Source organism: Choloepus didactylus, chromosome 1 (genome assembly GCF_015220235.1).
Source record: "Choloepus didactylus isolate mChoDid1 chromosome 1, mChoDid1.pri, whole genome shotgun sequence".
Taxonomy (NCBI): domain Eukaryota; kingdom Metazoa; phylum Chordata; class Mammalia; order Pilosa; family Megalonychidae; genus Choloepus; species Choloepus didactylus.
Window position 1 is genome coordinate 221,495,017 of NC_051307.1, and position 14,296 is coordinate 221,509,312.

General features: G+C 38.4%; 1 protein-coding gene across 3 annotated transcripts in view; it reads right to left on the reverse strand.

Moving 5' to 3' along the window:
* Positions 1-14,296, reverse strand: part of SUCLG2 (succinate-CoA ligase GDP-forming subunit beta) — a 302,213-nt gene that overhangs the window by 125,636 nt on the left and 162,281 nt on the right. The window lies entirely within an intron of this gene.

Consider the following 14,296-nt stretch of genomic DNA (forward strand, 5'->3'; position numbering starts at 1 on the left):
TAATTGCCCTCTCAGCCTACAGGTTACCTGAAACACAGTCAGCTCTCAGAGTTTCTAATTTAGGAGTGGGACAATATTGGAAGGAAAAATATTTAGCACTATATCTTCCTCATCAAATACAGTAACAACAGTTAATAGAAATAACATGAAGCATGTCTTTATGAGGATCAAAAATAATTCAAACATTTTAAGAAATTAAGATAATCATTTCTTCTAAAAATTTCTCTAGGAGAGAGCTCTTTTAAGGAATTTGGTGGGCACAAAATACAAAATAAGGAACATGTTTTGCTTGTGCTTTCAGGTCTACTGGCAAAACTAGTGTTCATTTTCTAATACAGAAGTAGTCTAGTGATCAAGATTTACAGATTTTCAGGAGTTATTCTTAGAGGCAGCACAACATTATAACTTTTTAGGATGTCATTCAAGAGTCCTATTCTTAATCCTCCAAATTGTTGACAGACATGGTCTGTATTCCGGCCAATTTCTCTTTGTAAAGAAAGACCAGCTGCTATCTCAAACATCTCCTTGTAGCTAGAAATAATGTATCATTCTTTAAGAAAACATCCCCAGGAAAATGAACATTATCAATAGACAATTCAAGATATTTTACATAAAGAACATTTTTAAAAATGTTATTATGCCATTTAGGACCCAGGATGTCAGACTATTTCAGGAATTGTTATAGAGAGAAACTAAATGGACTCTATGAACACTCACCCGGTGACAAGCTCACTTAGAGATTTTGAAAAGCTTCAACTGTGAATTTTACAAAAAAATATCATTAATTTCTCTTTTCTGTGAAATCTTCTTGTATAGAAAGCTTTTAAATTCCTTGCCCCATTTGACCATTACACCAGTTTTTTTTTAATATTCATTTTATTGAGATATATTCACATACCACACAGTCATACAAAACAAATCATACATTTGATTGTTCACAGTACAATTACATAGCTGTACATTCATCACCAAAATCAATCCCCAACATCCTCATTACCACACACACAAAAATAACAAGAATAATAATTAAAGTGAAAAGAGCAACTAAAGTAAAAAAGAACACTGGGTGCCCTTGTCTGTGTGTTTCCTTCCCCCACCTTTCCACTCATCCATCCACAAACTAGATAAAGGGGAGTGTGATCCCCATGGCCCCCCCCAATCCCACTGTCCCCCCTCATAAGCCACATTTTTATACAATTGTCTTCAAGATTCATGGGTTCTGGGTTGTTGTTTGATAGTTTCAGGTATCTACCACCAGCTACCCCAATTCATTATAACCTGAAAAGGGTTGTCTATACTGTGCATAAGAGTGCCCACCAGAGTGACCTCTCAGCTCCTTTTGGAATCTCTCTGCCACTGAAGCTTATTTCATTTCCTTTCACATCCCCCTTTTGGTCAAGAAGATGTTCTCCATCCCACAATGCCAGGTCTACAATCCTCCCCGGGAGTCATATTCCACGCTGCCAGGGAGACTCACTACCCTGGGTCATTACACCACTTTTGTTTTGCAACATCAGTGCTACTCACACTGTGGCCTGCAGATGAGTACCAGTGCACAAACTATTTGTAAAAGGTGCGTGAAGTGGTAAAATGAGAAGTGTATGCTCATTATCTGAACTATCTCCCTGTCTGTAGTAGCCACACCTGACGCTGAATCAAGCCCCACAAGATGAGGAGCATTGCCCTGCACGCTCCACTAATGTCCCTACCCCAAGGATCACACAACTTATTTGGCACATATTAAGAAGAAAAAAAATCCAACCTCTAGTTTTCTTAAATAAAGAATCTGCAAGGTGGAGAGAAGAGAGTAAATTAGCTAAGGAGATTGGTGTGCCAGTTTGAATGTATTGTGTCCCCCAAATGCCATTATCTTTGTGGTCTTGTGTGGGGCAGACGTTTTGGTGCTGGTTAGATTTTCTTGGAGTGTGCCCCACCCAGCTGTGGGAGATAATTTTGATGAGATGTTCCCATGGAGGCGTGGTCCCACCCATTCGGGGTGGGCCTTGATCGGTGGAGCTATATAAATGAGCTGACTTGGGGGGAAGAGAGAGAGTGCAGCTGGGAGTGATGTTTTGAAGAGAAGCAAGCTTGCTAGAGAGGAACATCCTGGGAGAAAGCCGTTTTGAGGCCGGAGCTTTGGAGCAGATGCCAGCTGCCTTCCTAGCTAACAGAGGTTTTCCGGACACCACTGGCTGTCCTCCGGTGAAGGTACCCGATTGCTGAGGTGTTACCTTGGATGCTTTGTGGCCTTAAGACTAATTGTTTAGTGAAATAAACCCCCGTTTTATAAAAGCCTATCCATCTCTGGTGTTTTGCATTCTCCAGCATTAGCAAACTAAGACAGATTTTGGTACCAGAGAAGTGGGGTGCTTTTGCTGCTGAGTTTGCAAATACCAAACATGTTGGAACGGCTTTTTAAATGGATAATGGGGAGTTTCTGGAAGAGTTGTGAGGAGCTTGATAGAAAAGGCCAAAGCTGCTTTAAAGAGACTGTTTATGGAAATGTGGACTCTAAAGATACTTCTGATGAGGACTTGAGCAGAAATGATGAATCTGTTGTTGCAAAATGGAAGAAAGGTGATCCTTGTTTTAAAGTGGCACAAAATTTGGCAAAATTGAGTCCTGGTGTCAGATGGAAGGAAGAATTTAAAAGTGACAACCTGGAATACTTAGCTGAGGAGATCTCCAGACTATCTGTGGAGGATATACCCTGGCTTCTCCTTGCAGCTTATAGTAAAATGCGAGTGGAGAGAGATAAACTTAGAACTGAACTCTTGGGTTCAAAGAAATCAGAAGCTGATGGCTTAGAAAATTACGAGCTTCCAGGGGGTGGAATCCCAGAGGCTACAGCCCAACGTGAGGATGTAACCAAACACAGAACCCAGCCGCCATTTCAGTACAAGCCAAGATTGGAGATGGAATTATCCAGAAAGGATTTGTGGAAAGTCCTATTGTCTGATGGCTTTGACCCCTGTGTGCTTCATGCAAAGCCAACAGAATTTTTGCGAGATCTTTATAGACAGAGCCATTGCCGGTCTGGACTGGAGGAGACAGACAAGGAAAAAATTAAAGGAAAAATTTCTTCAAAGACAGAGCCGTGGAGGTTGAGGTCTGGAGTCAGGAGGTCTAGGGCTGAGAGAGCGGAGCAGCCCACACGCAGGGAAAGGGTGAGTTTGCCCTGGAGGTCGAGGGCGGGCCTTCCACCTCATTGCTCAGGAAATGTCCTGCCACCCCAAGCCCCAAAGAGGGTGGAGCACATTCCCAGGGAATTGGGGAGAGCCTGGCTGCCACCACGCTGTTCTGAAGGGGTTGAGCGTGTGCCCTGGAGATGGAAGGGAATCCGGGAGCTGCCCCGATGTTTGAGGAGGGTGGGGCCGAGAAGGTGGTCTCCCCAATGTGTGGATATGTTGGAGCACTCACCTAAGTGTTTGGAGAGGAAAGGGCTGCCGAAAAGGCCCTTAGGAAGGGTTAGGCTCCCGCTCTCTCAAGCCCCAAGGATGCAACGTCGTTCTGTAAATGACTCTCAGACTTTGAAATCTAATGGAGTTTGTCCTGCAGGTTTTAGGAACTGTTTTGGTCCTGTTAACCCTGTTTTCCTTACTGTTTCTCCTTATGGCAATGGAAATGTTTATCCTATGAATGTCTCTCCTTTGTATATTGGAAGCACATAACTTGTTCTAGGTTCACAGATCCACAGCTAAAGGAAAATTATGCCTTAGGACTGACCACGTCTAAATTGATTTTGATGGGATTTTGTACTTAACTTTTGTTACTGAAATGATTTAAGTTTTTGTGATGTTGTGATGAAATGAATGTATTTTGTATTTGGAAAGATAATGTCATTTTAGGTTCCAGGGGGTGGAATGTGCCAGTTTGAATGTATTGTGTCCCCCAAATGCCATTATCTTTGTGGTCTTGTGTGGGGCAGACGTTTTGGTGCTGGTTAGATTTTCTTGGAGTGTGCCCCACCCAGCTGTGGGAGATAATTTTGATGAGATGTTCCCATGGAGGCGTGGTCCCACCCATTCGGGGTGGGCCTTGATCGGTGGAGCTATATAAATGAGCTGACTTGGGGGGAAGAGAGAGAGTGCAGCTGGGAGTGATGTTTTGAAGAGAAGCAAGCTTGCTAGAGAGGAACATCCTGGGAGAAAGCCGTTTTGAGGCCGGAGCTTTGGAGCAGATGCCAGCTGCCTTCCTAGCTAACAGAGGTTTTCCGGACACCACTGGCCGTCCTCCGGTGAAGGTACCCGATTGCTGAGGTGTTACCTTGGATGTTTTGTGGCCTTAAGACTAATTTAATTGTTTAGTGAAATAAACCCCCGTTTTATAAAGGCCTATCCATCTCTGGTGTTTTGCATTCTCCAGCATTAGCAAACTAAGACAATTGGGATCCAAGGATGACACAATGCTGAGTTCCTGGGTTGTTCTTTTAGTCTCTTATCTCAGACTGGGTACCAGATATTCCCAGAAATGACAATGGGTGCAGACAAAAAAATCTCCAGGCCCATATGATTTCACTAAAGAATTCTACTAAACATTTAAAGAAGAATTAACAACAACTTTAAAACAGAAGTGGAGAGAACACTTCCCAATTCATTTTCTAAAGTTATTATTATCCTGAGACCAAAATCAGACAAAGACAACTTAAAAAAAAGAGAAAACTCTTCACTAATATCCCTTTGAATATACATGCCAAAGTATTTAACAAAATGCTGGCAACAGGAAATCAGCAATTTATAAAATGAAGATATTGATGACTCAGTGGGGTTTATTCCAGGGACACAAAATTGTTCCAATATTTGAAAATCAATGTAATCCACCATTTTAATAGGCTAAGGAAGAAAAATCCCTTGATTATACCAATTGATGCAGAAAAAAGCATTTGATGATATTCAACATCTATTCATGATGAAAAAACTCAGAAAAATAAGATAGAGGAATACTTCCTCAACTTAATAAAGATCATCCACAAAAATTCTAAAGCCCATGTGCAGGTTTGGATGTATTATGTACCCCAAAACACCATGTTCTTTGATACAATCTTGTGTGGGCAGAAAATGCGTTAGTGTTGATTAGGTTGGAAACTTCTGACTGGATGTTTCCATGGAGATGTGACTCAATCAACCGTGGGCAAGAACTTTCACTGGATTACTTCCATGGAGGTATTGCCCACACATTCAGGGTGGGTCTTTATTGGATCACTGAAGTACTTTAAAAAGAGCCACACAGGCCCAGAAGTAGCTGCAACTTAGAGAGACATTTTGAAGACGGCCGTTGAAAGCTGACATTTTGGAGAATGCCATTTTGAAATGCAACCTGGAACCAAGCAGACACCAGCCATGTGCCTTCCCAGCTAACAGGTTTTCCAGATACCAATGGCCTTTGTCCAGTGAAGGTACCCTATTGTTGATGTCTTACCTTGGACACTTTATGGCTATAAGACTGTAACTTTGCAACTGAATAAAACCCCTTTATAAAAGGCAATCCATGTCTGGTGTTTTGCAAACGGCAGCATTACCAAACCAGAACAGCCAACATTATACTTAATGGTGAAAGACAGAATGTTTTTCCCCTGACATAGGGAAGATGTCCACTCTCACTGGTCTTATTAAATATAGTACTGGACGTTCTAGACAGCAAAATGAGAATAGCAGAGGAAATAAAAAGAACATATATTGGAAAAGAAGAAATAATAACTCTTCCTACTTGCAGATGGCAAACTGTCACATCATATACAAAAACTAACTCAAAATTGATTAGAGACTTAAATGTAAAAGGTAAAACTATAAAATGTTTAGAATAAAGCAAATGAGAAAATCTTTTGTATCTGGGGCTAGGGAAAGGATTCTTAGACTTGGTACCAAAAGCACAATCCATAAAAGGAAATATTGATATACTGGACTTCATCAAAATCAAACATTTTTGCTGTGCAAAAGATCCTGTAAGAGGGTGAAATGCCAAGCAGCAGAGTGAGAGAAAATATTTGCAAACCACACATCTGACAAAGGACTATATCATATCTGAATAGCTCTCAAAATGCAACGGTTTAAAAAAAAAATCAAACAATCCAATTAGAAAATGGGCAAAAAACCATAAAGAGACATGTCACCAAAAATGATCTACAGATGGCATATAAGCACATGAAGAGATACTCAATATCATCAGCTATTAGGGAAATACAAATTAAACCACAATGAGATATCATTACATACTTACCAGAATGACTAAAATAAAAATTAGTGCTAACACCAAATCCTGGAGAGGAAGCAGAGACACTGCATCACTCATACATTGCTGGTAGGAATGTAAAATGGTACAGTTGCTCTGGAAAATAGCTTGATAGTTCCTTAAAAAACTAATCATCCAACTACCATATGATCCAACAATTGCCTTTTTTAGGCATTTATCTCAAAGAAATAAACACTTATATTCACACCAAAACCTGTCTATAAATGCATATGACAGGTTTATTTGTAACAGCCTAAAACTAGAAACAACCCAGATGTCCTTCAGTGGGTGACCATTAAACAAACCGTGATCATCTATACCATGGAATATGACTCAGCATAACAAGGAGCAAACTTGTGATACACATAACCACCTAGATGACTATTCAGAGAATTAATGTCAGTGATAAAAGCCAACCCAAAAAGGTTACATACCGCATGATTTCATTTATATAACATTCTGCAAGTGATAAAATTATAGAACTAGAGAACAGATTAGTGGTCGCCAGGGGTAAAGGATGGAATGGGGTGGGAAGGAACCAGGTGGAGCCATAAAACGGCAACATGAGGGATCCTTGAGGTGAAGGAAATGTTCCATATCTTGATGGTATCAATATAAATATCCTAGTTGTGATATTATGCTACAGTTTTGCAATGTTAGTTTTGGGAGAAACTGGGTAAAGGATACAAGAGATCTCTATGTATTATTTCTTAAGACTGTATGTAAATCAATAATTATCACAAGATAAAAAGTGTGACTTAAAAAATATTTGTAATCCTAATGACAATCCTAATAAAGCTATGATAATGGTTAACAGCTATTAACTATTTAATACGTTAGGCACTTATTCTATGCATATATTAACTTATTTAATCTGTAACTTTCCTACCAGGCAGATGTGACGGTTAGTTTTATTTGTCAACTTAGCTAGGCTATAAATACCCAGCTACATAAGTAAACACTAATTTAGGAGTTGCAGTGAAGGTATTTTGTAGATATGGTTACCACCTACAATCAGTTGACTTTAAGCAAGAGATTAAACCTCGATAATGTAGGTGGGCCTCATCCAACCAACTGAGAGGCCTTAAGAGCAAAATTGGTTTCCCTGAAGAAGAAGAAAGTCCACCTCAAGACTTCAACATAGTTCCTGCCCAAGAGTTTCCAGCCTGCCAGCCTGCCCTACAAGTTTCAGATTTGCCAGCCGCCGCAATCGCTTGAGTCAGTTCCTTGTAATCAAGAGCTCTTGCATGCTCTCTCTCTCTGGAGAACCCTGACTGATAGACTAGGTTATTATTATTCTGCACATGTGAAAATGAAGCATGGGCTATTAAATACTGGAATACAATTAAACATAATAATAAAACGAAAAAAAAAAATTTCCACCTGAAAACTCCACTGCTCTCTCCCAGAACCCAGCACCAAGGCTGGCACATAAAAAGTCCATAAATATTTCCTGAATGAATAATCAAATCAAGGCAGATTCTCACACTTATGAGCCCTGTATGTCATTAAAAGTTTAACCTTCAAGGACATGAAGAAGAGCATGGCACAGGATATAAAGGACATGAAGAAGACCCTAGAAGAGCATAAAGAAGAAATGGCAAGAGTAAATAAAAAAAATAGACAATCTTATGGAAATAGAAGAAACTGTTGACCAAATTAAAAAGATTCTGGATACTCATAGTACAAGACTAGAGGAAGCTGAACAGTGAATCAGTGACCTGGAGGTCGACAGAATGGAAAATGAAAGAACAAAAGAAAGAATGGGGAAAATAATCGAAAAAATTGAAATGGGCCTTAGGGATATGATAGATAATATAAAATGTCCAAATATAAGGCTCATTGGTGTTCCAGAAGGGGAAGAGAAGGGTAAAGGTCTAGGAAGAGTATTCAAAGAAATCATTGGGGAAAACTTCCCAAATCTTCTAAACACCATAAATACACAAATCATAAATGCCCAGGAACTCCAAATAGAATAAATCCCAATAAACCCACTCCGAGACATATTCTGATCAGACTGTCAAATATGAAGAAAAGGAGCAAGTTCTGAAACCAGCAAGAGAAAAGCAATTCACCACAATTCCTTCAAATCTGAGGGAGAGCTTAAATTTTTCACAGACAAACAAATGCTGAGAAAATTTGCTAACAAGAGACCTGCCCTACTTCAGATACTAAAGGGAGCCCTACTGACAGAGAAACAAAAAAAGAAGAGAGAGATATGGAAAAAGGTTCAGTACTAAAGAGATTCAGTATGGGTATGTTAAAGGACATTGAGAGAGGGAAAAAAATATATAAGGACAAACATAAACCAAAGGATAAGATGGCTGATTCAAGAAATACCTTCACAGTAAAAACACTGAATGTAAATGGATTAAACTCCCCAATCAAAAGATATAGATTGGCAGAATGGAAAAAAAAAAATGAACCATCAATATATTGCATACAAGAGACTCATCTTAGACACAGGGACACAAAGAAATTGAAAGGGAAAGGATGGAAAAGAATATTTCATGCAAGCTACAGCCAAAAGAAAGCAGGAGTAGCAATATTAATCTCAGATAAAATGGACTTTAAATACATGGATGTTAGGAGAGACAAAGAAGGCCACTACAAACTAAAAAAAGGGGCAATTCAACAAGAATAAATAACATTCATAAATGTTTATGCACCCAATCAAGGTGCCACAAAATACATGAGACAAAAACACTGGCAACACTAAAAGAAGCAATTGATGTTTCCACAATAATTGTGGGAGACTTCAACACATCACTCTCTCCTATAGATAGATCAACCAGACAGAAGACCAATAAGGAATTTGAAAACCTAAACAATCTGATAAATGAATTGGATTTAACAGACATATATAGAACATTACATCTCAAATCACCAAGATACAGATTCTTCTCTAGTGCTCACGGAACTTTCTCCAGAATAGATCATATGCTGGCACATAAAACAAGCCTCAGTAAATTTAAAAAAATTGAAATTATTCAAAGCACATTCTCTGACCACAATAGAATACAATTAGAAGTCAATAACCACGAGAGACGTATAAAATTCACAAATACCTGGAGGCTAAACACGCTCCTAAATAATCAGTGAGTTAAAGAAGAAATAGCAAGAAAAATTGCTAAATATATAGAGACGAATGAAAATGAGAACACAACATACCACAAACCTATAGGATGCAGCAAAAGCGGTACTGAGGGGGAAATTTATAGCACTAAATGGATACTTTAAAGAGGAAGAAAGAGCAAAAATCAAAGAACTAATGGATCAACTGAAGAATTTAGAAACTGAACAGCAAACCAATCCTAAACCAAGTAGAAGAAAAGAAATAACAAGGATTAAAGCAGAAATAAATGACATAGAGAACAAAAAAACAATAGAGAATAACACCAAAAGTTGGTTCTTTGAGAAGATCTACAAGATTGACAAGCCCCTAGCTACACTAACAAAATCAAAAAGAGAAAAGACCCATATAAACAAAATAATGAATGAGAAAGGTGACATTACTGTGTATCCCAAAGAAATTAAAAAAATTACAAGAGGATACTATGAACAACTGTATGGCAACAAACTGGATAATGCAGAGGAAATGGACAACTTCCTGGAAACATATGAACAACCCAGACTGACCAGAGAAGAAATAGAAGACCTCAACCAACCCATCACAACCAAAGAGATCCAATCAGTCATCAACAAGCTTTCCACAAATAAATGCCCAGGGCCAGATGGCTTCACAGGGGAATTCTACCAAACTTTCCAAAAAGAACTGACACCAATCTTACTTAAACTCTTTCAAAATATTGCAGAAAATGGAACACTACCTAACTCATTTTGTGAAGCTAACATCAATCTAATACCAAAACCAGGCAAAGATGCTACAAAAAAGGAAAACTACAGGCCTATCTCCCTAATGAATATAGATGCAAAAATTATCAACAAAATACTTGCAAATCGAATCCAAAGACACCTTAAAAAAATCATACACCATGGCCAAGTGGGATTCATTCCAGGCATGCAAGGATGGTTCAACATAAGAAAATCAATCAATGTATGACAACACATTAACAAATCAAAAGAGAAAAATCAAATGATCATCTCAATAGATGCTGAAAAAGTATTTGACAAAATCCAACATCCCCTTTTGATAAAAACACTTCAAAAGGTAGGAATTGAAGGAAACTTCCTCAATATGATAAAGAGCACATATAAAAAACCCACAGCCAGCATAGTACTCAATGGTGAGAGACTGAAAGCCCTCCCTCTAAGATCAGGAATGAGACAAGGATGCCCACTGCCACCACTGTTATTCAACATTGTGCTGGAAGTGCTAGCCAGGGCAATCCGGCAAGACAAAGAAATAAAAGGCATCCAAATTGGAAAAGAAGAAGTAAAACTGTCATTGTCTGCAGACGACATGATCTTATATCTGGAAAACCCTGAAAAATCGACAGTACAGCTACTGACAATAAACAAATTTAGCAAAGTAGCGGGATACAAGGTTAATGCACATAAGTCAGTAATGTTTCTATATGCTAGAAATGAACAAACTGAAGAGACACTCAAGAAAAAGATACCATTTTCAATAGCAACTAAAAAAATCAAGTACCTAGGAATAAACTTAACCAAAGATGTAAAAGACCTACACAAAGAAAACTACATAACTCTGCTAAAAGAAATACAAGGGGAACTTAAAAGATGGAAAAATATTCCATGTTCATGGATAAGAAAGCTACATGTCATTAAGATGTCAATTCTACCCAAACTCATCTACAGATTCAATGTAATCCCAATCAAAATTCCAACAACCTACTTTGCAGACTTGGAAAAACTAGTTATAAAATTTATTTGGAAAGGGAAGATGTCTCAAATTGCTAAAGACACTCTAAAAAAGAAAAATGAAGTGGGAGGACTTACACTCCCCGACTTTGAAGTTCATTATAAAGCCACAGTTGTCAAAACAGCATGGTACTGGCACAAAGATAGACACATAGATCAATAGAATCGAATTGAGAATTCGGAGATAGACCCCCAGATCTATGGCCGACTGATCTTTGATAAGGCCCCCAAAGTCACTGAACTGGGACATAAGTCTGTTCAACAAATGGTGCTGGGAGAGTTGGATATCCATATCCAAAAGAATGAAAGAGGACCCCTACCTCACACCCTACACAAAAATTAACTCAAAGTGGATGAAAGATCTCAATATAAAAGACAGTATCATAAAACTCCTAGAAGATAACGTAGGGAAACATCTTCAAGACCTTGTATTAGGCGGCCACTTCCTAGACTTTATACCCAAAGCACAAGCAACAAAAGAAAAGAACAGATAAATGGGAACTGCTCAAACTGAGAAGTTTTTGTACCTCAAAGGAATTAGTCAAAGAGGTGAAGAAGCAGCCAACTCAATGGGAAAAAAATTTTGGAAACCATGTATCTGATAAAAGATTGATATCTTGCACATATAAAGAAATCCTACAACTCAGTGACAATAGTACAGACAGCCCAATTATAAAATGGGCAAAAGATATGAAAACACAGTTCTCTGAAGAGGAAATACAAGTGGCCAAGAAACACGTGAAAAATGTTCAGCTTCACTAGCTATTAGACAGATGCAAGTTAAGACCACAACGAGATACCATCTCACACCAATTAGAATGGCTGCCATTAAACAAACAGGAAACTACAAATGCTGGAGAGGATGTGGAGAAATTGGAACTCTTATTCATTGTTGATGGGACTGTATAATGGTTCAGCCACTCTGGAAGTCAGTCTGGCAGTTCCTTAGAAAACTAGATATCGAGTTACCCTTCAATCCAGTGATTGCACTTCTCAGTATATACCAGAAGATCTGAAAGCAGTGACACGAACAGAAATCTGCGCGCCCATGTTCACAGCAGCATTATTCACAACTGCCAAGAGATGGAAACAACCCAAATGTCCTTCAACAGATAAGTGGATAAATACAATGTGGTATATACACACTATGGAATACTACATGGCTGTAAGAAGGAGTGATGTCGTGAAACATATGACAACATGGATGAACCTTGAAGACATAATGCTGAGCAAAATAAGCGAGGCACAAAAAGAGAAATATTATATGCTACCACTAATGTGAACGCTGAAAAATGTAAAACAAATGGTTTATAATGTAGAATGTAGGGGAACTAACGATAGAGAGCAATTAAGGAAGGGGGAATGATAACCTAATAAGAATAGATAAGCTATTGTGGGTAAATTTAACGTTCTGGGAATGCCCAGGAATGACTATGGTGTGTTAATTTCTAACGGGTATGGTAGGAACAAGTTCACAGAAATGTTGCTATATTAGGTTATTTTCTTGGAGTAGAGTAGGAACACGTTGGAAGTAAACTAGTTATCTTAGGTTAGTTGTCTTTTTCTTACTCCCTTGTTATGGTTTGTTTGAAATTTTTTTTATTGTATTTTTTTTTTAATTTTTTTTTTGATATAGTTGATTTAAAAAAAAGTCAATTAAAAAAAAAAAGTTTAACCTTCCTCTATTGAGCTGCAATGTAAAGACTAAGTAACACTACTCCCTGACTTCTGTGCAGTTCCTGACCTCCTGCAGCCCTGGTGGATCAAGGAAGATGCAGTGAACACCAGACTATCCTGGGCCATGGAAAACCTGCCATCAAGCAGTTAGTTTGGCTAAGATCTCTAAGTGCTCTGTTTGTCTATCTTGAAAATGAAAGAGACAGTCATCACGATGCCTAGGTCCCTTCCTACCAAGATACTTCCTGTTTCATTATCTGTAACACACTCAAATGTCCATCAATGGGGGGCTGGTACTATACTAATTAAGGAATACTCACTTATGGGAACATTATGCCACCATCAAAAAGAGATAGAACCACATGTACCTATATGCTACATGCAAGGTGTCTAAGAGGCCATAAATGAAAAATGCAAGTTCCTTAAAACTGCGTATAATATGTTCTTGCTCTATAAATGTGGTAATGTACATTTTACACAGAAAAGGGACTTACACAATATATTACAATTATTTATGGGTAGCGAGAATACAAGGGACTTTGACTTTCTAGTTTTCATCTTTCTGTACTGTTGGAATTTTTTTTTTTAACGTGTTAGCCACTTTTGTAGTCAGAAAAAAAAAGAAAAAAAAAACTTAAAAAAAAATCACTCTTGTAGTTCCCTGGCAATGACCCAATTTACAAGAGTGCACTTATCTCCAGTATCAGGAACCTATCTACAAAACAATTTTATTGTTACTAGATAGTGTGAATCTGTTTTATGTGTGTGTTTTTATTTGCTTTTAAAAAGCGTCACAATCTCTAATCTAAAAATTCATGTGTCCCTATAAAACAACGAATTTCTACAAATAAAAATAGTAATCATGAAACTGTCTTCCTCTGTGGAAAAATTTTGTGTAAGTTACATAGGTAAATGCTTATAGATTTTAAAGGGAAATAAAGGAAGTTTGTCAGGCTGACCAAGAGCAAAACAAAACAAGAAGAAACACTTTAGAACTTGAAACAGCTCTTGCATCTACCTGAGAGGCAGTGGGAAAGACAAATAATCACAATCAGTTTTGTTTGTTTGCCCCCTTAACATTTAGAAAGCATTTGTGTTCTTAAAGTGAAAGAGCTAATGATCCATCAGTATTCCAATCTCTCTGCAGCTCAGTGTCCTTTTCTGGGCCTATAACGACCAGCTGGTGATTTTTTTTTAGCTCATGTCAAGAATTTTCTACAAAACTCTCTCTCAATGTACTGTGCCACAGTGACCCCAAGAATGGCACACAAGCAGAGATCACTGATCCATGATGCTACATTAACAGAGCAGACAACTGTTTCCTCAAAAAGTTGAGTGCTAATTCACTGTTACAATTCGGTCTGAACCATCTGCACTCCCCAGGGCCAGCTTAGTGGGTATGTGGTCCGTGCAATCACACAGAGCCCCCTGCTAAGAATGGCCCCATGCTTGGTTTAATGCTCTGCTGCAGATGTCTTGAAATATGAATAAGGGGTTCTGCATTTTTATTTTGCTTTGGGCCCTGAAAATCATGTAGCCAGTCCTG